This window comes from Canis lupus, chromosome 2 (assembly GCF_048164855.1).
Source record: "Canis lupus baileyi chromosome 2, mCanLup2.hap1, whole genome shotgun sequence".
Classification (NCBI taxonomy): domain Eukaryota; kingdom Metazoa; phylum Chordata; class Mammalia; order Carnivora; family Canidae; genus Canis; species Canis lupus.
The window spans coordinates 66,794,645-66,821,543 of record NC_132839.1 but is presented as its reverse complement, the minus strand read 5'-3'; the positions used below and the strand labels follow the sequence as shown (position 1 = coordinate 66,821,543).

Below are 26,899 nucleotides of genomic sequence, written 5' to 3'. Positions count from 1 at the left end.
GGGTCTGGCATGAGGGATCAATAAATTGTTAAGTTAATGAACTGAAGATACCCAGTTGCTACAGTTTGAATTGTTTCCCCCACAAATTCATAAAAAGTCCCAACCTTCAGTACTTCAGAATGTGAGTTTATTTGGACAGTCTTTACAGAGTTAATCAAGCTTCAATTAAGTCATGCGAGTGGGCCTAATCCTGTCATTATAAAAATGGGGAATTTGGACAGAGACATGCACAGAGGAAAGATGCTGTGAGGACAGAGCCAAGAAGAAAAGTCTGGAATGGGTTCTTCCCTCCCGGCCCACAGAAGGAACCAACCTTGCTGACTGACACATGGCTCTCAGACTTCTGGCCTCCAGAACTTTGAGACAATGACTTTCTGTTGTTGAAGCCACTCCCTCCATAGTTCTTTATTTTGGTAACCCGAGCAAACTAACACAATGATTTTCAGATCCTTCAGATGACTGACCCCTCCATGAATACATTTCTTCCAAAAGGGTATCTGAGGAAATTGAGTCCTTTGCAGAGACAGTGAGGATGACATTGCCTTCCTCTGCAGCCATTTGTGGTGACAAGGCAAAGCCTGTTTGGAAGATGGAGGTGTACTCCAGGAAGGACAGCTTCCTTCACCCCTTCTCCCTGGTCCAAGCTTGTATCTGACAGATTCATACAGACCACCTTGTTTATGTATGAGTTCTAATGTTAACTAGCTGTGTGATTTGGGGCCAGATGATCAACCTCTCTCTGTTCCTTCATCATAAGGAAGAAATGATATAAAACACGTAAATCAAAAACCAAACTATTACACATAGAAACTCCTGATGTGGTGCCCCATATGTAATAGAACTCCAAAACTGTGAGTCTCCTTCCTCGCTGTCTTGCTATCCCTATAAATGGAATACATATTTCCCCACAAAAGAAGTAAGGAGGCTTCTAAATACTTTACAATTTTAAGACATCTTTTTCCTTTACTATTATGATCTGACCACCATCTACATTAGGTACAAAATCAAGGAGATAGTTTGAATAATAAGATGACAAATAAGTGCCATTTTATTTTGGAAAGAACTAAATTATTATGAGCTAACCATACAAACTAGTATCATAAAATTTTTTATTGAAAACAATCCCAGTCCATTGAGTTCCCTTATAAACTTTGGCTGAGGTTTACACTTAAAACAAATGTTTTTTAATTTCGTTTTACACTACCAAACCAACCAAATCATTGTATGTGTAAACGCAACTTCCATATCTTGCAAATGTGCTTTTTTTTTTCTAATGCCTAACTCTGTGATTTTCATTGTTTAATTTTTTTCCTTTTATTTTTTTCTCAGTAGCTGAATATTCCTTAAACGAAGCAGAGACCAAAAAAAGAATAACATTCTCAAGCATGGGTTTGAGGCTGTTTGATTCAATGATTACTTCCTAATGATTAAAGCCAAATATAAACTAGCGTACTTTTCCAGAACTAGCAATAAAGAGATGATCTGGGTACAAATTAATTTGCTATGAAAGAAAAGAGAAAATTCAGGACTGCTATTTACTCCAAGCCTTAAACATCTCTGCAAGAATACCAAAAGCCCAGGTTAGCATTCTGTTTCACTTAATATAACCTTAACAATTATCAAACAGGGCCACACATGATATAAAAATTAAAGAGTTCTAATATATACTTAGCATCGTCTATGGATCATTTGGTTATCAGCCACACATTTGATATTCAGGTGTAAATCATTAAGTGCTCTACAAATTTAAAATAAGAGAAGGCAAGCCAGGGTGACTCAAGGCAGGGGCAATTAGGGCAGGGAGAAGTGCTAGTTGGCATCTTTACAGCAAATGAGGGAGCCAGGAAAACCACAAAAATTGGTCATGAACCTATAAAAAGCCAGCATTCTTTTTTTCTTTCTTTTTTTTTTTTTTTTTTTAAAGAAGCACAGAGGGTTAAATGTATCACAGTCCTCAGGACATTACTATAATACAACCCAATAGTAAAGAAAAAAAAAAAGGGTAGCTGCAGAGTTTCCTTGTAGGGCCGGGGTCAGGAACCATATACTCTGAAGGACCCCTGATGAGCCAGGTCTCTTGAGACCAGTCATTTAATCTCTCAAAGCTGTTCTTTATCTCTAAAATGAAAATAGTGATTCTATCACCGCTTACTGCACAGGCTTGTGGTAGAGATCAAAAGTAACAGAGCTGGATGGAGTCACTGACATGATTTCACACCTTGACCTGTCCTTTCTCTACTAGGCTTCCAGGACCCCAGACTGTCCTGTTTCCTTCTCATTTGTTGGCCAGTCCTACTCAGCCTCCCATGCTGGTTCTACTCTCTGATCTCTAAATGTTGGAGTACCCTAGAGTCCAGTTCTCATTCTTTTTCTCTTCTCTATCTGCAGTCTCTCCCTAGGTAATCTCAAAGCTTTAAGCATGATTCATTTTGCTGGTCATCTCTACATTTGTATTTCCAGTCCTAACTTCCCTTCTGAACTCCAGACTTATAAACCCAACTGCAGATTTGACATTTCCACTTTGATGTCTAATTGATATCTCAAACTTTATATGGCCAACAGAGACCTCTTGATTCTCCTTCATCCAACCCTAGTCCTCCCTATTTTAGTCAGAGAGGACTAAATTGCTCCACTCAATTGCTAATGCTAAAAATATCCAGGAGATATCTTGAGTCTACTCTTTCTGTCTTGTGTCCTATTCAATCCATCAGCAAGACCTAGCAACATTATCTCTGAAATAGACCTCAAGTCTGTCCATTTATTTCTCCTTCCACTACAACTGCCCTGGTCTAAGCCACCATCTTTGCTCATCTGAATGTCTACAATCGATTCTGAAATAGTTACCCATTACCAATTGCCCTCTGCAATCTTTTTTTTTACAGTTATTATAACTTTTATAAAAATATATTACATATAAATGAACAATGCATATAATAAAGATAGAATCTTTAATTTTAAAAATCCACCAAACAATAAAAACTTGCTTGTGGATGTAAAAAAAAAAAAAAAATTAAAACTGAACAAAGGCCTAGAAGGATACACACAAAATCTATAATGCATATACCTTCTTAGGAAGAAAATAAGATAGGAATGAAGGACAGAATGAACTTTACTCTTACACAGTTTCCTTATTTTATTAAAAAAACGTAAGAACTTGAATGAACATGTCAGTACATTAAAATGTCAATTCTTAGTTGGACATTTGGATATTGTTCTCTGTAAATTTCTTCTAATGTTCTCACTAAAAAGAACATAAACACATAGAAAGGAAGATAAAGAACCCTAAGTTAAAAGGGAAATATCCCTGAGCCCAAGAATACATTAAAAATTTAAATATATTTTATGCATAAACAGCTGGCAAAATATTTCAATTTCATGAAAACAAACAAAAAAAGAAAGTCCTGCTCTATTCCTGATTTTAATTGGAATGTTTCTACTTGCCTCCATGCTATACAAAATCTTAAAAATGTAAATCATATCATAACTTGTTTAAAATCCTCCAATGGCTTCCCAACCCATTTAGAATCAAATCCAAATTCCTTCCCAAGACACACACAGTCCTGTCTTATTCTGGCCCCTAACCATCACTCCTACCTCCTCTGCTGGCACTCTGACCATCCAAGTCCCAGTCAAGCTTCCTTTCTTTCCCTCTGTCAGTTACATGTTCTTTCCACATGAAGCCCCTTGCCATGGTCCCTCCTATGCCTGGATAACTTTTTTCCCCAGAATCTTCTTGTCATGTAAGCCTTTCCAGATATAGCAGCCTCAGAGAGACTACTCTTGACCAAGTAATCTGAAGGAACCAAGACATTCTCAATCATATTGCCCTTTTATAATTCTCTCCATAGTACTAACCACAATCTGATCTTTCACTGTATGCCTCTGTATTGGTTTTTCTTCATTGCATCTCCTTCATCCCTCATCCTCCTCCCAGAACATAAATTCTTTGAGTGCAGAGGCCATGTTATACCCCCAGCACCAAGAACTGTGCCCAGCACATAGAGGGCATATTAGTTTACTAATGCTGCATAAAAAATTACCATCATTTTAGTACCTTAAACCAACTCCAGTTGTCACTTCCCAGTCCTGCAGGTCAGGAGTCCAGGCTCAGTGTCTAGGTTCTACAACATGGTCAGGGCATTAAAAGTTGAAACCAAGGTGTCAACCAGGCTGAGTTATTTTCTGGGTACTCTAGAGAAGAATCTGTTTCCAAGTTCATTCAGGCTGTTAGCAAAATCCAGCTCCATGAGGCTATAAACTGAGGTCTTCCATCCCCTGTTGTCTGTCAGCCAGGGGCCACTCTTAGCACCTAGAGGCTGTCCACATTCCTTATCATGTGGCCTCCTCCATCTTTAAGCCAGCAACTGTTCAATCCTTCCCATGCTTTGAATACCTGACTGCCTCTTCTTTTTTTTTTTAATTTAAATTTTTTTATTTTATTTTACTTATTAATGATAGGCACACAGTGAGAGAGAGAGAGGGGCAGAGACACAGGCAGAGGGAGAAGCAGGCTCCATGCACCGGGAGCCCGATGTGGGATTCGATCCCGGGTCTCCAGGATCGCGCCCTGGGCCAAAGGCAGGCGCTAAACTGCTGCGCCACCCAGGGATCCCCTGCCTCTTCTATAACCAGCTAGAAAACTCTGTTTTCAAAGGAGTCATGGTGATTCGATGAGACCTACCTGGATAATCTCCAGATCTTAAGGTCAACTTGCCAAGTAATATAGCCCAATTACAGGAGCAAAATCTATCATGTTTACAGTCCTGGGGATTATTTAAAACATGGACACAGGGAGCAGGAGATCTTGGCACCCATTTTTAGAATTCTGCCTACTAGCAGAGGGTATGCCACAAACATTTTCTGAATAAAAAAAAAAAAAACTTAATAACAGATGTGCTCATATAAAATCATAAATAACTTCACAAATGTCATCATTAAAGTAATTATGATTCATAAAGATGTCCCTATGACATCATGAAAAAGTTAAACTGGGTATGACTGCCATAGTGAAGACAATCCATCAAAGCCAGGCTGTTTTTTATTTACATTTTGGGCTCAGAAAGATAGACACTAGTCAGCTGGTAAAGTTTAAAAGGACAGAACCAAATACAAGTAAAGAAAAACCATAAGCGGGGGATCCCTGGGTGGCGCAGCGGTTTGGCGCCTGCCTTTGGCCCAGGGCGCGATCCTGGAGACCTGGGATCGAATCCCACATCGGGCTTCCGGTGCATGGAGCCTGCTTCTCCCTCTGCCTATGTCTCTGCCTCTCTCTCTTTCTCTCTCTGTGACTATCATAAATAAATAAAAATTTTAAAAAAAATTAAAAAAAAAAAAAAAGAAAAACCATAAGCTAATTGATAAGGGTTGATTTCCATATGACTCAGCTACTGAACTAGCTCTGACTTTGGGCAATTTATTCAACATGTCCAGTTCAGGTTTATTCTTTCTCAAACGGGCAGAAACTTGACAGGTGGTCCAGAAGTTTGAATTATTAGAAGCATGTACATTACCTAGTACATTTTCCAGAGAAGAACATTTTCTTGCTAATTAACCCCCTGTAGTCTAGAGAAATTAGCTATTTAGAATGACAATTCACAGATTTGCTTCATCCAGGCAAGGTTTTTCAGTGAAGTTGCAGGGTAAGAGAGAGGGGTAGGGGTATGTTCTAATGTAAGAAAAAATTAGCCACAATTCTTGAAAATCATCTTGAAAACCCCATAGGAAATTGCCACACTGAAGACTCTTTCCTAGCAAATTTAGTGAAGCCAGTTTCCTTCTAGTATTGGGAGAAAAGTCTTATTTCTTTAGCTTGGTATCCTACAAGGAAATGGACCAAAATTTTGAGGATATATTAAGAAAAGAGAGAGAGAGAGAGAAAGAGAGAAGGCCAAGAAACAGACTTTTAACTCTAGAGAACAAACTGATAGTTACCAGAGGAGAGGTGGGTGGGGTGATGGATTAAATTGATGATGAGGATTAAGTAGTGCACTTGTGATGAGCACCGGGTGTTACATGGAAATGCTGAATCACTATATTGTACACCAGAAACTAATATCACACTGTATGTTAACTAACTGGAATTTAAATAAAAACTTAAAAAAATACTTATCTTTAAATACTGCAATCTCAGCACAGCAAAGGACTTCTAACATAAGAGATAACATGGTGCAGTGGAAGTAAATTCCAGCCCCACTACAATAGTTCTGTGGCATTGGACAAGTTTACCTCAGTGTTCTGATCTGCAGAATGGAAATAATAATTCACCACAGGGCTGATGTGAGAACTAAATGATTAAGTAGGTGTAAAATGCTTAGAACTATGCCTGGCATGACATAAATGCTACAAAATATTTATTGAGGGACGCCAGGGTGGCTCAGTGGTTGAGCATCTGCCTTTGGCTCAGGGCGTGATCCCAGAATCCAGGGATGAAGTCCCACATTGGGCTCCCCACAGGGAGCCTGCTTCTCCCTCTGCCTGTGTCTCTGCCTCTCTCTGTGTGTCTCTCATGAATAAATAAATAAAATCTGTAAAAAATATATTTATTGAAAAAAATTCCTTGTTTTTTTCTTTTCTTTTTTCTTTTTTTTTTTTTGGGGGGGGGAGGAGGGTATGAACTACTGTATCAATCCAGACTCTCTGAGAGATAGCCACCAAGAATGGACAAAGAGGTTTATTGGGAGAAATATCTATAGGATAAAGGAGAAGGGAGCAGAGGTGTACAGAGAGAAGCTTCAGACGGTGACACAGATCAGACACCCATGAAAGGAGAGAGGGAAGGAAGGAGGATTGACTGGGAAGAGCCCCAGACCACCTTCTGATTCTCAAAAAGTCTCAGCCAGGCCAGAGGGGAGTCCACAAGCAAACACTGCCTGTTGAAGGAATCCCCTGTCAGGCAGTAAAGGCCTGGCTCTAGTGCCCCTGCCATGCTCAGATGATGGCTGGGAGAAATCTAAGGGAAGCATGGCCTTGGCATCACCAGATAGGGAAAGTCCAACAGCTGCTATCAGCTGAGCCCCCTACAGCAGGTTCTCTTGCAGGGAGATCTGAGACCTTCTCTTGAAGGTCCCTTCTCTTGAAGGGACCTCCAGAGCTGCCACAGCCCCTGTGACTGCATTTCTATGAGCAAAATGCACATATGATGCAATGTTTGCTGAGCAATTTTTGGTCAGGCCATCATTTAAAGAACAGTGCTGGGATGTTGACATTGTCCTGGCAGGCACTATTGTACCCTTCACTGCTCATGACGGACCAGCAGGGAGGAAGCTGCTGAGGCTAGTGTTGGCCCTATGGTGGGATCCATCAACAGGGAAAGTTGGTAAAAGTTGGTATATTACTGGTTGAATGTGCCTGGAATCTAATGCATTGAGCCCTTGCTGGACTAGGCATTTGCTGAGCATGGGCTCCAGTGGTGAGCAACTTCCTTTTGTGTGAAGGCAAGTTCAGGCACAATATGTATGGATGGATGGATGTGTGCATATGGGTAGGTGTGCATGAGGTGTATGTGTATGTACATATTATTTAGAGGCAATGTTTCTCTTACTCAAAAGGAAAATAACCATATTAGTTTCTACAAAAAAATAAAATAACTATTCTTAGAACTTTAATTACCTATCCACTTTATTGAATAGAAGTTTTTTTTTGAATAGAAGATTTTCATTAAGAACATTGGCATTGCTTTTTCACCACCAAAATTATAATATTGAGACTTCTTTGAAAAGCATCAATAATATGGTAATTTTCTGATTTTTCCCTCTTGAAATGAGCTCACAGACCACATTCCAAAGTTCAGTGTCCCCAGCTGGCCCTCAACCTGTGGGCTGACCACAGCTCTTTTCTATACCTTTTACTGCAAGGGCACTGGGGCACAGGACACAAAGACTCAGTGCCAAACTTAGGAGCACCTAATCTATTGGGCAAAAACAGACAAGGACAAAAGAGCTATGAGGGTCTTTGGAGGTGCTTTGGGGATTCAGAGAAGTGAACCACATGTAACAATTATGGGAACGGCAGTGATTAGCTGAGACCTCCAGACAGCCAGCTCTGCCTTGACAGGCTGCTGCACACCACCTGACAGCCAGCTTTTTCCTCATCTTACTCCAAATCGTGGCTTCTTGCTTAACCTTGGCTCTTCCAGTACAGATGGGGTCAGTGTGATCCTTGCCACCCCAGCCTCTGAGTGATGCTATCATTCATCCATCCATCCATCTTTAATCAAGGACATAGCATAGAATTCATTTATATCACAGCTTGTGCTAACATCAGTTCCCTTACACAATAAGTGTCTGTTTTGTTATATTAATTTGTTATATTAGCCACTCAGATCACTTTGAGAATGACTGGAAAGATAAATAAGGTAAATGCCATCAACTATAAATGACCTGTTTTCAAGGCTATATTTTGCAGAGATGGCATTGCAAGGTTGAAAGAGCATGCCCTTGGTGTCAGAATCTCAGCATTTGCTGTGGATAACCTGGACAACTTTCTGAACCTCATTTTCCCTATCATAATCTGAAAAGTAGAGATAGCAACAGATATCTTGCAAAGTAAGTGTTATATATGCAAAGGGCAAGGTATAGTGATTGGATTAGAGTAAAATTAAATGTAGAAATAAATGTATAGATCTGTAAAAAGGGAATTTTGATTTTTAAAAATAATCTGGAGGTAGGACAAGTCTTTCTAAACAAGACAAAAAAATTCAGAAATCATAAAGGAAAAGTATAATATATTTGAATATATGCATATTATTAACCTTTCTATGGTGACATTTGCATGAACAAAATTCTTAAAAAGCACATAACAGACTAGGAAAAAATAATTGCAACGTACATAACTAACAAAGATCAATAGCCATCATATTTAGTGAATTTCTTCATAATAACATTCTCAACTTAGCTAGTTCTTAAGGAACATAGACTTAAATAATAAGGTGATATCATTGTTTTCACTTACCATATTCACAAGAAATGTTAAATATTGATAAGATATTTTATAGACAAATAAGTGGGAAAATGGGTACTTTTATATATTGCTACATATGAGATACCATGAGTCAAGATACTGTGCAGCAAGCTTCACTATTATGACTCTTGGCTCTAAACATGGGGGAAAGCCACTGTGAACTAATTTGAACAAACAAACAAAAAAGGAAATTATTATTTTAACCATTAAAAATAAATTGGGGTATTTCCCAAATCTTAGTGATTACTTAAACCCTAGGAACCAGGCACTCAGATTGCATTTGAACTCATCCCTTCTGTTCCTATCTGCATGTTGGCTTCAGATTTCTCTTTCTTAGTGTCAAATGGCTTTCTCCATTTGGTGGAAAACATGGCAACTAGCAAAGTCTGAATTTTATGTCTTACAGCTTCAACCGACAGAAAATGACTAATTCAAGTTTCAAGTTCCCCAGGTCCAAAAATCCTAAGGTAGGGACTAACTGGCCTTGATTAGAAACAATGGCCACATTAGGACCAATAATTAATGACCTGAGAGATGGGATTCCAGAATGCAATGTACTGCAGCACAAGATGAGTATGTTCAACTTGATAACTCCCACAAAAAGGATAAGAGAAGGTATAATTCCTAAAAGAAAATAATGCTATTTCCAGAAGAAAAATATATGTATACTAGCCAGATATAAATTCTACCAAAATATACAGGCTTAAAATATATTTTTTAATATTTTTAAGATTTTATTTATTTATTAATGAGACACAGAGAGAGAGGCAGAGACATAGGCAGAGGGAGAAGCAGGTGCCCTGTGAAGATCCGGATGTGGGACTTGATTCCTGGACCCAGGGATCACGACCTGAGCCAAAGGCAGACGCTCAACCACTAAGCCACCCAGGTGCCCCTTAAAATGTCTTTTAAAATGAACTAGGCAATTAAAAGATGAATTAGTAGTCGATTAGAAGGGATATTTAGCAGTATCTGTCAAGACTAAACGCATATATTAGGACACCTGAGTGGCTCAGTCAGCTAAGTGTCTGCCTTCAGCTCAGGTTGTGATTCCAGGATCCTGGGAGAGAGTCTCACATTGGGCTCCCTGCTCAGCAGGGAGTCTACTTCTCCCTCTAATTCTGCCCCTCCCCCATTCATGTGTGCATGCACATTCTCTCTCTCTCTTTCAAATAAGTAAATATTTTTTTAAAAAGACCAAATGCATATAACATTATGCCCACCAGTTCTACTTCTTGTCATTTACCCTAAAAAAAATAACATTCATACACAAAAAGAGGTTCATCAAATTATTATTCAACAAATATTCTGTGCATACAGCGTACCTGTACTGTTTTAAGAGCTGAAATAATAGTAGTAAAGGAGGGAAAAGTTTCTACATTTATATTTGAGTGGGGAACACAGATGATAAGCAAGTGATTGGCACATTGCAATTGTTTATTATTAAGCATTCTGTCCATTTTCGATTTCTAGACTTCACAATCTCACAATATAAATGTATTTTCAATTTATGCTCAGGGAGTTTTCATTATCTTCAAAGCCCCATTTGTGATACCACATATACTTGCAATTGGAAATGGTATCAGGTTATGACTAATTTTTATGGAATTGTACACTTTACAAAGAGCTTTCACATTTACTATCTCATTTCTCTCATTCACCAACGCTGTGACTTAGGTACGGGCAGGCATTATTATTATTTTGGTCAGCACTGAATCTCCAGAGCCAAGCAAAATGCAAAGGATAAAGCAGGCACCAAATAAGACTTTGTTGGAGGAATCAAAATTAAGAGGCACAGCTGAAGACACAGAACCACTTAGGTCAGACAGCAAGTCATCTAACCTAGAACTAGTAATTCCAATTCTTGGATTTTTTCAGTCATACAATGTTTGCAATTTCTAGAATCATCTAATCATAAGATTTTAGGTACTCCCATTCTTTTTTGTACCTGCCATTCCTTCTCAGTTTAAGAACCTTGGAGTTTTGCTTTTTCGTTCTAAAATAAATAGATATTTTGTTGATAGTCAATTTAACATGAACTACATGCCTAAAACCTGGGACCAGGGCACCTGGGTGGCTCAGTCAGTTAAGCATCTGCCTTTGGCTCAAGTCATGATCCCTGGGTCCTGGAATGGAGCCCTACGTCATGCTCCCTGCCCAGTGGGGAGCCTGCTTCTCCCTCCCCCCAGCTTGTCTTCTCTCTTTCTTAAATGAATAAATAAAATCTTAAAAAAAAAAAAAACTGGGACCAATTGCAACTAGAGCTCACAGTATGGGGTATAGAAAGCAATGTTGGTAACACTCAGATCTGAGCCTCCCAAGAAATAAGACTCATGTTTCCACTTTAAACACATATGTGTGACTTGGACAAGTCATTACCTCTCTATGAAATGGGATGATTATTCTAATTGAATGCTGATCCTTTCTGGCTCAGAAATGTGATGATGCATCACCTTTTTCAGCCACACCTGCTGAATAATTGTGGACATCAAGTGTTATGTTTTAGTTGACTCTGAAGGGCAGGGATCCACATTGCAAAACAAAGTCATGTCAGGCAGTTCTGTGAGCAACTGAGTGTGTTAGGATCCACAAGTTGCAAACTAACAACGAAGGACAAGAATTAATTCTTTTATATGATAAAATGAGTCAATACAGGAGAGTTTGTTTTGAGCACCCCCCTCCTTCTTAGAGAAGTAAGACTCATAAGTTAGGACATGACTTTGCAGATGCCTAGGTAAAAGCAATTGATGTGCACAACAGAGAAGGAAAATCTGTTCTTTGGCAATCACCTTGTACTAAAGGTCTGCTGGCTGAACCAGTCTTTAAACAGGATAACACACCATTAGTTACATCCTTCCGGATTACAATTAAAAACAAACACACATAGCCCCTTGTCTAATTTCCACAATAGCCTTCTGCAGTGGAAAGAAAATGGATTTTGGAATATCAAAAAACCCAGGTTGCCAATCCCAGAATTTGCTCTGAATAACCTTGAGTAAGACATTTAATCTACCTAAACCTCAAGCTTCTAATCTACAAAATTATTATAAAAATATTAACTTCCCAAGTTCACAGGTGCACGTAAGCCCCTAGGTGAATCTTGACATCAAGTAGATGCTAAATAAGCATATGGATGTACCACAGGGTATACACCTATTTTCTTCTACTCACCTAGTAAGGGATATCTGAGTTGTTATTCCAGTTTTGCCTATTATAAATAAAGGTTCTTTGAACATTCATATGCAGGCTTTTCATGTGAACGTAAGTTTTCATTTCCCTGAGATAAATGCCCCAGAGTGGATCACATGGTTATTACATGTTTAGGTTATACAGAACTTGCCAAAGTGTTCTCAAGAGTGGCTATACAATTACCAGCAGTTGGTATCCTCACTATTTTTGATGTGAGCTATTCTGATACCTGTGTAGCAAGATCTTACCGTGGTTTTAATTTGCATTTACCTAATGCTAATGATGTTGTACAACTTCTATGTGCTTATTTTCCATCTGTTTATGTTATCCTCTTTGGTGAAATGTCTATTCATGACTTTTGCCTACTTTATAACCGGGTTGTTTCTTTGCTGTTGAATTTTGAGAATTCTTTATATAGTCTAGATATTATTCCTGCCTCAGATAAGTAGGAAAACTAGCTGAACTGATCCTCCATAGCAAAGGATACAATGGCCATGTTGAAAGGGGCAGGAGAGGCAGAGACAATGTCATCAAAAACCCAACCCCACAGCTGGCAACCCACAGCCAGGAAAAGTCTCAAGAGATCCCATATACCAGGCACCCAACTCTTGGGATCTGTACCAGAGAGAAGACCCCCTAAAATATCTGGCTTCAAAGACCATCAGGGCCTGCATGCAGGAGAAACATAAGACTATAGGGAATGGAGATTCCATGCTTAGAGGGTTCAGGTGCAGACTCATCACTCGGGGACCTGCACAAAAGCAGCATTCGAAAAACACCTAGACCACACCTGAAGGAGATTCATTTGCTAACCTTAAGGCAGCTGTTGGGAACAGAAGCTTCTTGGGACTGTCTCTGGGAATGGAGGCGCTGGCAGGCACCATTCTGGGTGTTCCCCCTCTACCTTGAAGGCATCAGTGTGGGTGGGCAACATCTTCACACTCTCCCTACTGACTAGCCCAATTGAGCATCTTGCCTTTCCCTGCTCCTCCCACTGGAGCCTGACCCCTGACCCTGGGAAACATGCCATCCCACTCCTCCCCTAATCCTCTGCATTGTTCCTGTGTGCTCATGGTTTAGAATATTCAGTATCATTCAAATGTCCACATTACCCAAAGCAATTTACAGAATCAATGCAATCCTAATCAAAATTCCAATGGCATTCTTCATAGAACAACTTGAAAATTTACACGGAACCACAAAAATCATACAATTAAATAAAAATAATCCAATTAAAAATTGGCAGAGGATCTGAATAGCCATTTTTCCGAAGAAAACATGATGTTCAACATCACTTACAGTCAGGAAAATGCAAATAAAAACCACAATGAGATAACACCTCACGCTTGTCAGAATGGCTAGTACCAAAAGGACAAGAAATGACAAGTGTTGGTGAGGATGTAGAAGAGAGAGAGTCCTACAAACTGTTGGTGGGAATTTAAATTGGTGCACCTACTGTGGGAAACAGTACAAAGGTTCTACAAAAATTAAAAATAGAAATACCACATGATCCAGCTATTCCACTTCTGGGTAATCCAAAGAAAGTAAAAATACTACTAAAAAGATATGTGTACCCCTATAATCATTGCGGCATTATTTGCAATAGCCAAGATATGGAAACAACCAAAGTGTCCACTGAGAGATAAATGGATAAAGAAGATATGGTATACACCCACACACACATACATGATGGAATACTACTCAGCCATAAAAAATAATGAGATCTTGCCATTTGTGGCATCATGCTAGAACTTGAGGATATTATGCTAAATGAAATAGGTCTGACAGAGAAAGGCAAATACTGTATGATTTCACTCATCTGTGGAATCTAAAAATCAAGACAAATAGATAAACAAAACTCATAGATGGAGGACAGATTTGTGGTTGCCAGTGGGGGTGGGCAAAACAGATGAAGGGGAACAAGAGGTACAAACTTCCAGTTAGAAAATAAGTAAGTCATGGGGACGTAATGTACAGCATGATGACTATAATCAATAATATTGTATGGCATATTTGGAATTTATAGATCTTGAAAGTTCCCAACACAAGAAAAAAAATTATTACTTTGTAGAAGGATGAATAGTAAGCCTCATGGCAATGATCATTATGTTGTACTCCTGAAACTAATACAATGTTATATGTCAATTATACATCAATAAAAAAATAGAAAAACAATTAGTTGCTGTATGGTTATCTTGTATCCTATCATCTTTCTAAACTTACTTTTAAGTTCTAAGAGAGGTTTTTAAGAGGTTTGGGATTTTATTGTTTGTTTTTTGTAGATGCATTAAAATTTTCTATACAGGCAATCATATCATCTGCAAATGACATATTTCTTCCTTCCTGATCTGCGTGCCTTTTATTTCTTTTCTTGTCTTATTTGCACCAGTTAGAACTTTAATATTATATTGATTAAACGTGACAAGAGCTAACATCCATGTGTTGTTCCCAATTTTAAAGGGAAATCATTCAGTCATTCACCACTAAATATAATGGTAACTGTAGATATTTTTTAGGTTCTTTTTATCAAGTTGAGAAAGTTCTCTGATATACCTATTTTTCTGAAAAAAAATTTCAATCATGAACAGGTATTGAGTTTTGTCAAATGCTTTTTCTGCATTGGTTTACAAGATCATATAATTTTTCTTACTTACCTGCTATCATACTGAGTTACACTGATTGATTTTTCAATATGGAACAATTCTTGCATTCTTGGATAAAAATCATTTGATCAGGAGGCATAATTCTTCATATATATTGCCTAATTCTATTTATTTTTAATACACATTAAATATTTTGTTAAATATTTTAACGTTTTATTTTGTCATTTTGTTAAATATATTTGGTTATATATGTTGTTAAAGATTTTTATGTTTATGTTTATGAGGGATATTCATCCATAGTTTTCTTTTTCTCTACTTTTTTGGGTTTTCATTTCAGAGTCAATATTAGCTTCATAAAATAAGGAAGCATTACCTTCTAATTTTTCTTCTGGAAGAGGTTGTGTAGAACAGATATATTTTTAAATATTTACTTATTTATTTTAGAGAAAGAAAGAGAGAGCACAAATAGGCAGGGAAGAAGAGAGAGAGAGAATCCCAAGCAAACTCTGAACCTCGTGTGGAGCCCCATGTGCTCCCAAGACCCCAGCTTTAATCAAGAGTTGGAAGCTCAACTGGCTGTGCCACCCAAGCATCTCTAGAATGGATTTTAATTATTCTTCAAATGTTTGATAGAATAATCCAGTGAAACTATCTGGGCCTGGAGATATTTTTTTGACAATTTTTTAAATACCAATAAAATGTCCTAAAGTGTTGTTAGGCTCTTCCAATTATCTCTGTTATTGGATTAGTTGTGATGATTTGTGCTTTTTGAGCAATTGGTACATTTCATCTAAGTTGGCAAAATCTTCAGTGTGGAGTCAATCACTTACTGTCTTTTAAATGTCTGTCGGATCATCATGATCTCCTCTGATTCATTCTTTGTATGGGTAATCTGAATCTCCTCTCTATTTTTGTCAAGCTTGCTAGGGGCTTGACAATTATATTGATCTTTTATAAGAACCAGTTTTTTGTTCATTGATTTTCTCTATTTTTCTGCTTTTAATTTTATTAATTCCTGCTTTCATCATTATTATTTCCTTCCCTCTGTCTACTCTGGGTTTGTTTTTCTCATCCTTTATTTTCTTGATGTGGGAAACTAGATTAATAATTTGAAATTTGTCCTATGTTCTAATGGAAGCAGTTAGTGCTATAAATTTTCCTCTCAGCACTATTTTAGCTGAACTCCAAAAATTTTGATATGTTTTCCTTCCATTTTCTTTCAGTTCAATGTATTTTTTTAAATATTTATTGAGAAAGAGAGAGAGTGGGGGCAGGGTCAGAGAGAAAGAATCTCAAATAGACTCCCCTCTGAGTGTGGATTCCAATGTGAGGCTCGATCCCACAACCCTAAGATCATGACCTGAGCCCAAAGAAATTGAGAGTTGGATGCTTAACTGAGCCAAGTGCCCCATCAGGGTTTCGTTTCTTTGTTTTTTTTTTTTTCTTTTTTTTTTTTAATTTCCCTCAAGAATTCTACTTTGACTCATGAGTTATTTAAGTGTGTTGTCTAGTTGTTAAGCATTTGGAGATTTTCCTGTTATTCTTCTGTTAATGACTTCTAGATTGATTCTATGTGGTCAGAGAACATACTCTAAATAATTCTCATTCTCATAAATTTGCTGTGGTTTGTTTTATGGCCCAGGATATGATACATCTCATGGGGTGATTGAAAAGAATGTGTATTCTGTTCTTGGGTGGAGTGGTTTGTAAATGTATATTCGATCTTGTTGGTTGATGGTATGAAGTTCTTCTATGTGGTTGATAATTTTTGGTCTAGTCATTCTACCAGGTGTTGAGACAGGAATATTAAAATTTCCAACTATGATTGTGAATTTGTTGATTTCGCTGTTCAGTTCTATGAGTTTTGCTTCCTATAAAGTAATTATTGATATGTCAGGACTTAGGTTTGCCATTTAATTCCATCTTCTGTTTGTTCTGTTTTTCATTTGTTTCCATTTCTTGCCTTCCTATGGGCTACTGAAACACTTTCAGAACTCAGTTTTGATTTATCTATGGTATCTTTTGAGTATCTCTTTTTGCACAGGTTTTTAGTGGCTGCTCTATGTGATAGATACAAAATTTATCACAATTTACTGGTGTCCACATTTTACCAGTTAGAATGAAGTATAGAAATTTTACTTCCTTTATTTCTCTTTACCCTTCTACACTCAAAATACAATTGTCTTAAATATTTCCTCTACATACTTTTAGCACCATATCAGACAGTATTACTATTTTTGTTACAGCCATCAAACATAATTTAGAAACTCAAATTTAGAAACTCAAAAGGCACCCTTTTATGTGCTTATCACGATCCTTCTTCTTACCCTGATGTTCCAAGACTTTCTTTTTGTTTAAAGAACTTCCTTTACTCTTTCTTTTAGAGTAGTTCTTCTAGTGACTAATTCCTTTTGTTTTCCTTTATCTTAGAATATCTGATCTCCCTTTTATTCCTGAAGGATATTCTTATAGATCTAGAATTCTAGATTAATAGTTCTTTTCTTTCAGTTGTTAAAAAATGTTGTGCCATTTTCTTCCAGCCTCTGTGATTTCAAATGAGGAATGTGCTGTCCTTTGAATGGCGTTTCTTGCATAGTTAAGGTGTTGTTTCTCTCACTGCTTTTGGAGTTTTTCTTCAACTTTTAGATGTATGACCATAGTGTGTCTTGGTGTGGATTTTTGTTTTGTTTGTTGTTCATTCTGTTTGGAATTTACTCAGCTTCTTGAATCTATAGGATTTATGTCTTTTGCCAAACTTGGGAAACCACTATTTCTTCAAATACTTTCTGGTCTCAACCTCTTTCTCCTCCCTTTGCAGTACTCTGGTGATACAGAAAATAGGTCTCTCATTATTATTATACAGGTTCCTGAGTCTCTGATCACTGATTTACTTTGGTCTATCCTCTTTGTCATTAGGATTGAGTAATTTCTATTTTCTTTGGATTTGCTGATTCTTTCCTCTGATCCCTCCATTCAGCTGTTGAATGCATCCACCTGAGCTTTTTATTTTGGTTATTGTATTTTGAAGTTCTAAAACAGATTTCTTTATAGCCTCTATTTCTCTGCTGAGACTTCTATTTTTTTATTTGTTTCAAATGTATTTATAATTGCTCACTGAAGCATTTTTTATGATGGCTGCTTTAAAATTTCATCAGCTGAACAGAAGGGACAAAAAAGAATTTACAAACTGGAAGAAAGAATAAAAATATAACAAACTGAACAACAAAGAGAATAAACTGAAAAAAAAGAGACAGACACTCAGGAACCTGTGTGACTATAATAAATGTTCTAGCATTTGTATCACTAGAATATGGAAGAGAGAAAAGAAAAGAAAGCTGAAAGAAATAATATCAGAAGACTTCCCATATTCTAACACCTCTGTTATCTCGGTGTTAGCACTCATAGTCTTTGTTCTTTTATGTTGATGTTTTCCTGGTTCTTGGTACTATATTTTCAGATGGAACCTGGACATTCTTAGTATTCTGTTAAGAAACTACAGATTTTATTTCAGCTTTCTGTTTTAGTGAGCTTTCCATAGTATTATTGGTAGAGGAAGAGGAGGGTGTTGCCTCAGTACTGCTAGGTTGAGATAGACTTGGCTTCTGTTGACACCTGAAGAGGACAGAGCAGGTGGGTCCATGACACTAATGGGAAGAAATGGGATATCCAACTTCCTTGTAGGCCTCTTCCAATACCCACCAGAGAGGAGGAATAAGAGTGTCTCATAAATGCTCCCCACATACCCTACAGTGTGATCACAGGGATAGTAAGGCCTCATTAGCACTAGATATTGGTAAAATCTTGACTATCCACTAGCTCCTCTGGAATCAACCCAGTAAAGTATTTTTTCCATGATCCTAGAACTAGGAGAATTGGAGTGACATCTTAACTGCAGTGAGGAGAGGGAAGTGAACCTTATTATTGCAGGGTGTAGGTTCAAGTCTAGGTTTCATACATGGTCTCCCAAGACACTGTGGATGGAGTGGGGGATGGGGGTGGTGGTTCATGATTATTCAGTGGGAATCAAAGTCCTCCTCCAATGTCATCTAGTGAGTGGAGGGGTACCTTGTTATATCCAAGGTAGGGTGGAACTCCTGGTCTTTACTAACATGGGTAGGGGGTGGGGTCACAATCTCTTTCTTGTGATGTTTGGCTAGAGTAGAGCAGCTATTTTGTAAAACTTATCTGTGATGTGAGACTACCCATCTCTTGGTCCTTTCATTTCAGAGAGCAGGCTTCTGTTGGGACTTTGTCGCCTCATGTACCTGTTAGCTTTCCAGTGTTCTAACTTCTGCAATTCCAATTTTGGGATATGTAAGGCAAAACGAAAATACAAGGAACTCACTACCTCATTGTCCCTTGGATTCAGAGGTCCCTAGACAGTTTGCCCTCTCCTCTCACCTAACAGACATTCTATGTTTGCTTTATGTATAACATCAAGAGTTATTAGTTGTACTCAGTGAGAGGAACAGAGAAAAGTTGTCTACCTTAATGGAAGTTGAAGTTCTGAATATTCATCTTTATTAATATTTTATTATAAAAAAGTTCCAAATCACATTAAATAAAATGTGAATGCTAGGAAAAAAAGAATTCTAGATGATTTTACTAATATTAACGTTGTAAAAACACACAAGATGTAGACATGTGGGTGGTCCTTATTTGTTCATATCTGTACAAAGGCATGTACATGTCTGGCCAATGATCCAAATTAAAAGCTAGTCGTGGTAAGCAGATAGGTAACTGCCTTTGGGTGTGTGGCTTGATGCTGCTAAGTAAGCCTGTCTTCCTCAAATAAATCCTCTCTCTGGCTAGTGCATAGCATTACCAGGCTTAAGCTTTATCCCCTAGCTTATGTCTATAATACCTGTTGAAATAGAAACATCCATAGAGAATATATGGTATTATTCTAGACCCTAATAGTACAGCGCACTGTGAGTATTTACCAGTAGAGAGGAGTACACAGATACTTAACAGAACCAAATAGATATGAGGACTGCTCATCACAATCCCCCAAATATCTTCTTCTAGACACACAGAGTCATATACATTATCTTCAAAAAAAAAAACAAAAAAAACAAGTGAACAAACAAAAATATCCCATTTAAATGGCACTTTGGATTATAACTAATGTATTTATTGACAGCTGCTTGATGTGTTCACCAGGTGACAAGAAGTTGGGTGCAATATGTCCTCCCTACTAGCTAAAGGAAAGATTTGGTCCCCTTTGTTCTCTTGCAGCCATTCAGGAGCTAAGCTCAGTAAGTATTTATTAAGCACTTACTATGTGACAGGCACCAGATTATGTATAGGGATAAGAATTTATAAATCACTTTCTCTTATTTGATGGCTCTTACACCAAAAGGATGTTTCTAGGAAATTGGCTTTCTTTATCATTCATCTGTACTGCACTTCAGAAACTGCTTTCCCTTATCTCAACCCATTAATTCTTAAAATAAGGTAGAAAACTCACCTGTTGTTGCTCATGCTTAACAAATGAAGACAGTAAAGCCCAGAAATGTAAATGTCTTGCTCAGAGTCCCCCAAGCAGAATTGGTGTGAGGTCTTAAATAGTGGCCTTTAGCCCCCAAGCCGAGGATGCTTTTCACACCACAGGGCAATGCTGCTCAGCTCCTGAGAACCATTTTCCCCTCAAAGATCTGTCAGTCTTTGGTTAAAATCCCACCTTTTGATTATGTTCATTTTTCTAAACCCTTCCACCAAACCAAAAATTCCATGAGGGTGGTAACTTAATCATTATAACTCATTGTCATTTTATACATCTGTCCTTGTTGGTATTCTATTAGTATCAACTTCAGTGACTGCCAGATAATATGGATTATGAAAGGAGAAAATAACCCTTGATGTTCTTCCTAGTGATCAATCAGTGTGGTCCAGTCCTTTCCTAGCTTGGTGATCCCAGCTTAATTAATAAAATTCCCTTAGCTTAGGGTTCTTTTTGGAAAATGAGCATAATAATGCTCAGGTATGACAAGGTTGTTATGAATATAAGAAATACTCACTAAATGGTAATTACTATAAAATATGTAAAATTTGTAAGACACTGTTTGGTTTGGAGCAGGCCTTCTACCCTCCCCTCCACTGGATAGTAAACTTCATGAGGACAGGAATATGACTATCTACAAACCACACCACAGTGCCTTGTACTTATCAGCCACTGGAAAGAAACTGGCTAAATGAATGGAATAAAGAATCAATACTGCAAAAGGATGCTTAATTATCAGTTACAAAATATTTAACTTTACTAAGAGCAAGTTGATACTGTATTTTGGCAGTTTAGTAAATCTATGCATATCTTCTAGACTAAAATAAAATATATGATCACCAATCACTCTGAATCTTCTCACTTTAACACATTTACCCTATTATTTATTTACTTCTGAAGTCCCCATCAGCTCCCTACAACCTGCCTTTATCCTTTCCTGGGAACTAATCATTCATTCATGCATGCAATTAACATTTACTGAGCACTTACTGCCTACCACAAACCAGGTTACAAAGATTCATAAGACTCTCTCTCTGCCTCTAAAGGATTTATATGCTACAAGGAAAAACCAATGCATAAACAATTTATAATTAATGGAGGTGTTATGATAGAAGTACAAAAAAAAATGTCCTGGTTATAAGAGTGATTCATTCTGCCTGGGGAGTATGCTTATGGGAGCTTACATGTAGGGAAGTGATTTTTCCTCTTTGTAAACTAAATTGACTTACTGGGAATAAAAATACTTTCCATTTGTGTAATATTTTGCAAAATGCTTTCATATCCATTTATTTTTTTTTATCCTCACAACGAAGGCTCTATAGTTTAGTGATTTAAAAAAATACATAGTCATCAAAAAAGGTAGCTAAGAGGCCAAAAGATAAAGAATATGGAAATTTATTCGAAAGCCCCTAGGTAGATAATACAAGCCAAAACCAAAAGCAAGACTTTACTAAAGTTTTACAGTAATCATTCCAAGAAGAGTTAATAGCAAAGACCCATTCCTTCCCCTTCATCCCCAGTGCCATGCCTGATCCACCATCTTGCTTGTGGGTTATTGTAATAACCTTCTAAGTGGATTCCCTGGTACATATATCAACTCTCTCCAAGCCATTTGCTACACAGGCCACACATGATAATTTTTACATACAAATGGAACCATGTAATTTTCCTGCTTAAAGTTCTTTTATCCTATAGAGCTCCTGACTCACTGTAGCATAAAGTCCAAAAGATTGTGCATAGTACATGAAACTCTCCATTGTCTAAACCTACCAAATTCTTCAAATTCTTTATTGGTGACTCCTCCAGCAATTTTACTGATTTTGTTCAAGGCCATCCTATTATTTCCATTTCTATGCCTTCATAGTGTCTTCAGTCTGGAATGCCTTAGCTCTCCATCTATTTGGTAAAATGATGATAGGCATAAAAAGTATCCATTTTTGGGGTAGTTTTATGGTTTTCTTAACACACATACAACATCACATAAGCCGTCTATTCATTTTCTTTGCTGCAAAAATTGGCATTGGGATTGCTGACTCTGATGGCCAGCTGGGCTGCTCTTTCCACAATGGTTTTGTGGTTCTTAGAGGAGACATTGTGAGTAATCTCTGTATAGTGAGATTTGTTGCACATCGGCACACTTCAAGCTCCTTGACATTGTGGGCTAGGAAATCCCGGAATTCACTGGGCAGTGTGGGCTTTGTTTTCTTGTTTCTCCCATAGCCAATGTTGGGCATCAAGATCTGGACCTTGAATCTTCTGTGCATCCTATTGTCAGTGCCTCTGGGTTTCCTTCAGTTGCACTTAATTTTGACATATTTGATTGGTACTGGATGATCACTCTTTTTAATGATCTTGAACTTCACTAGAGGTCTAAGGGCAACCATGATGCCAAGTAGGAAATAGCTGCCACCTCTGTAGGCAGCAGTGAGGAAGAAAGGGGCAAAAGTGTGCATTTTTCATGCTGTTTATATGAAGACTTACCTAGCAGTAAAATCTTGGCAATCCAATTTGGCTCTTGTTGTGTTTTCTTAATTCATTACTGAATAAAATACAGTTTGGGAACCACTAATCTAGTCTTTTCCCTCTTTCTTTTTTAAATATTTTATTTATTTACATATAAAGGGAAAGCATACACGAGCAGGGGGAGGGGTGAAGGAAGAGGGAGAAAGAGAGCATCTCAAGCAGACTCTGTGCTGAACAAGGAGCCAGCTTCAGGGCTTGATCTCATAACCCTGTGTCACAACTTGAACTGAAATCAAGAATCTGATGTGCAACCAATTGAGCCACCCAGGTGCCCCTAGTCTTTTCTCTTTTTTAAGGAAAAGAAGAGAAGGAAAAAGATCATATGGGTTTTTTTATTCATGCCAAAGATTCATGATATTTATATTCTTTTAACACAGAACTATTCTTTTGAGAGTATATTCTCTACCATGTGTAAGGAACCAGCCAGGGATAAGTCAAAACAAGGCAAGCATTAATTTATCATGGATCTTACATTCTCTGAAATAAACAGACAATAAAATTAATTAATTTAATTCTATGGGAATAGTGTATGTGCTATTAAGGAAAGAAAGGATGGCCTAAGAAGAGAGGTACTTTGGAGCAGATGGTCCACGAAGAACCCTATGAGGAAATCACATTTAGATGAGACATGAAAGAGGAGAAGCCAGCCATGCAGTTGGAAGAAGAGCCTGCTGGCCCAGGGGAAATCTTGGAGTGTTTAAGAAACTGAAAGACCAGTGCGGTTAAGCATGTGGGAGGAGGAGAGAATGGTGCAAGGTCACAGTGGATTACGCAGGACTTCATAGACCAAGGCAAGGAAAACACTGAAAGATCCTAAGCAAGTGAATGATGTAGCTGGATGCTACAGATGCTATAAGAGAAAGGATTATAAGAGGGCAGAAGTGGAAGTAAGGAGTCCAGTTAGGAGGCTATTAAAATTTAGTAAATATATCCAGTATTCCTGAAGGCTTGAAGCTCAGATAGTATATGATGAACTGCAGAGAATTTTTAAAACATGATCACCATACACAGGCACCGTGTTTGTGTTTAGGGCCTGGAAGTGGATTTTCAGTGATGAAACTTCTTTGTCTCTGCTGGGCTGGCCTTTGCCTGCTTCTCTAGCCTTGTCCTAATGGCTGCACATCACACTCGTACCTATTCCAGCAACCTTCTCTCCACTTCCTTCAACATGTCCTATTGTTTTGCTCCTTCGACCCTTTGCTGCTCTTGCTGATCCTTGTTCCTAGAGGGCTTTACTCATTCTGCTCTGATCATCCCACCCCCAACCTATATATCTTTTAAGGCTTGATTCAAGTACAACCTCTTACTTTTATTTTTATTTTAAAAGATTCTATTTATTTATTTATTTACTTATTCATGAGAGACAGTGATAGAGAGAGGCAGAGACATACGCTGAGGGAGAAGCAGGCTCCCTGCAAGAAACCTGATGTGGGACTCAATCCCAGATCCTGGGATCACACCTGGGCCAAAGGCAGATGCTCAACCATTGAGGTGTCCCTTATTTATTTATTCATGAGAGACACACACAGAGAGAGAGGCAGAACATAGGCTGAAGGAGAAGCAGGTTCCCTGCAAAGAGCCTGATGCAGGATTTGATCCCAGGACTCCGGGATCATACCCTGAGCCAAAGATAGATGGCTCAGCCACTGAACCTCCCAAGTGCCCCTAAGTACAACCTCTTCTATGAAGATTTTCCCAACATTGAAGTAACCATCCTCGCTTTTGCATCTGCTTATATCATGAACAGGTGGCTTTTTTTTTTTTTTTTTTTTTTTTTTTTAGAGAAGGAAAGGGGTTGGGGAGGAGGGCAAAGGGAGAGAGAGAACCTTAAACAGTCTCCATGCCCAGTGTGGAACCCAATGTGGGGCTTGATCTCACGACTCTAAGATCATGACCTGAGCCAAAATTGTCAGACACTAAACTGACTGAGCCACCAAGGTCCTCCTTTTCTTTCTCAGATGATCAATTTTTAAAACCATTTTTGAGTCTTCATAAAGACTATGAACCCTTGCCTTATTTACTTACATACGTATTTATTTAATCATTGGCACCTGGCACAGAACCTGGCTATTTTAAGTAATTTCACTGACTAAGAGAAGAGGAAGGGAGGAAGGGAAGAAAGAAGGAATGGCATCCATTTGTACAGTGTTTGAGGGGTGCTATCAGTGGACAAGAATGCACCTGTGGGACTAGATGGCCCCATTCCAATAAGATCAACAAGAAAAAAAAAAAAAAAAGATCAACAGGAAAACCATCCCAGCACAAAGCCATCAGCTTCTCATAGACCTGAGACACCATCCTGACTCTGCTGCATACAGAGACCTTGCTCTAGACTTCAGTGAGACTTCAGTTATCTAAGTGTAAGAATCCCTCAAAGCTACACAAGAGAGGGTTTACTTACAAACATTGTAAAATTTCTAGCTCTTCATTTTTCTAAATTTGTCCCCATCTTTGAAATATATTCTAAAGTCTAAATTCATTTTATTTCAGTGGGGACAAAGTCATTGGACTCACCACAATTTTAGCCCAGCAGATTAAGAGCAGGAACTCTGGGATTCTAGCTCTACTATTAGTTCTGTGGTTTCAGGTAAGCTGCTTAACACTTCTCTGCCTCAGTTTGTCCATGTGTGAAATGAGGGCAATAATAGAGTTTTTACCAGAGAGTTGTAAAGTGGATTAAATGTTTGGAATAGCATCTTGCATGTAAGAGAGTACTAGGTAAATGTTAATATTTAATATCATAAGTTGTTAAGAGTTAAAATTATATGTTAGCTAACACACAGACAAGAACTACTGAATTCCTTTTCTTCATTCTATCCTTCTTTAAATAGGAAGAATGAAGGTGCCTCTGTTTTAATTATCCTAACACTGTGTATTTTAGAAGTCATAGGATTAAATATATTGGCTACGTTGAGGATATATTTTCATCTTCTGTATAAATATGTCTACACTTAACTCACAAGATAGGAGATTTTCCATCTTTGAGTCCTCTGTGGTATTTATTGCTTCAGAGTCTATATTGACAATGTTGAAACTTGGCAAGATAGCCAATGTTGTATAATGGCTGAGAAATGGCAGGACAACCTTGCCTATGATTCATAAAATTTAAACAAGGCAATATCTGTCAGATGCACCAGGATATTTTTTTCTCAACTGGACTGAGATGAACACAAGTACAAAGCTTATTATCGATCTCATTTTCAGTTCCTTTGAAATCTTTTTGTGAGACTCCCCTATCTAAGGAGGCCAGCCATCAGAGAAGAGTCTATGTGTTATACAGGATTAGGTTAAACGAATGCTTACAAAAATTCAGTATCCATCATTCTTTCCAGTCTCCTATTAAGAGGGTACATCTTATCCCCCTTATTAAATGAACCAGAGAAGGCTCTAAAGAGGGTGGGGCTTTTAGACTGTCAAGGGATGCCTGATGTTTTACCACGGACAGATTCCAGATTACGTCCTCAAGAAGGATGAATAAGTAACAAGTTAAAAGATCATCTTTCATTCACATTTAAAGTCAACAAACCAATATTTTTCTACACGTGAGTTGTGTCTAAATTTGAACACTCATGATTAGTAATAAAAGGGAGAATATTATGCTAGCAATCACAAGCAAGTTAGACCCACAGATTCTCTCTCTCTAAGATTTTACTTATTTATTCATGAGAGACCCAGAGAGAGAGGCAGAGACACAGGCAGAGGGAGAAGCAGGCTCCATGCAGAAGCCCGATATGGGACTTGATCCCAGGACTCCAGGATCACGCCCTGGGCCGAAGGCAGGTGCTAAACCGCTGAGCCACCCAGGGATGCCTGACCCACAGATTCTTATAGTCTTACCCAGAACCAAGTTCCTAAGTCCCTCAAGGAAATAGAATCTATTAGGCAAAGAGCCTTCTTGCTTTTTCCACAGCCCCTCTCTCCAGATTCCTCTGGACACATGCTGAGGCATTCCATCTTCTTGAATGATAGGGGAAACAACTGGACTTACAGGGAGCAAAACTGAAATAAGACATGGGTATAACTCAGGAGACAGTGGTTTTGGCACTTACTACCTGTGTTTCCTCATGAATTCAGTTAACTTTAGCTTTCATTTACTCAATAGAAATATTGTGCCTTCCCTCCA

At 38.1% G+C, this 26,899-nt stretch overlaps 1 long non-coding RNA gene across 3 annotated transcripts in view; it reads right to left on the bottom strand.

Moving 5' to 3' along the window:
- LOC140621081 (uncharacterized) overlaps positions 1-26,899 on the bottom strand; it is a 71,645-nt gene that overhangs the window by 28,129 nt on the left and 16,617 nt on the right. Inside the window, exon 1 of one of the 3 annotated variants that reach the window (XR_012020801.1) lies at positions 4,682-4,890. The exons of 1 other annotated variant lie outside the window; for it this stretch is intronic. This is a non-coding gene — a long non-coding RNA (uncharacterized lncRNA). Of the gene's footprint in view, positions 1-4,681; positions 4,891-26,899 lie in introns of those variants that run through there. One more of the 3 variants, XR_012020799.1, reaches the window with a different exon arrangement.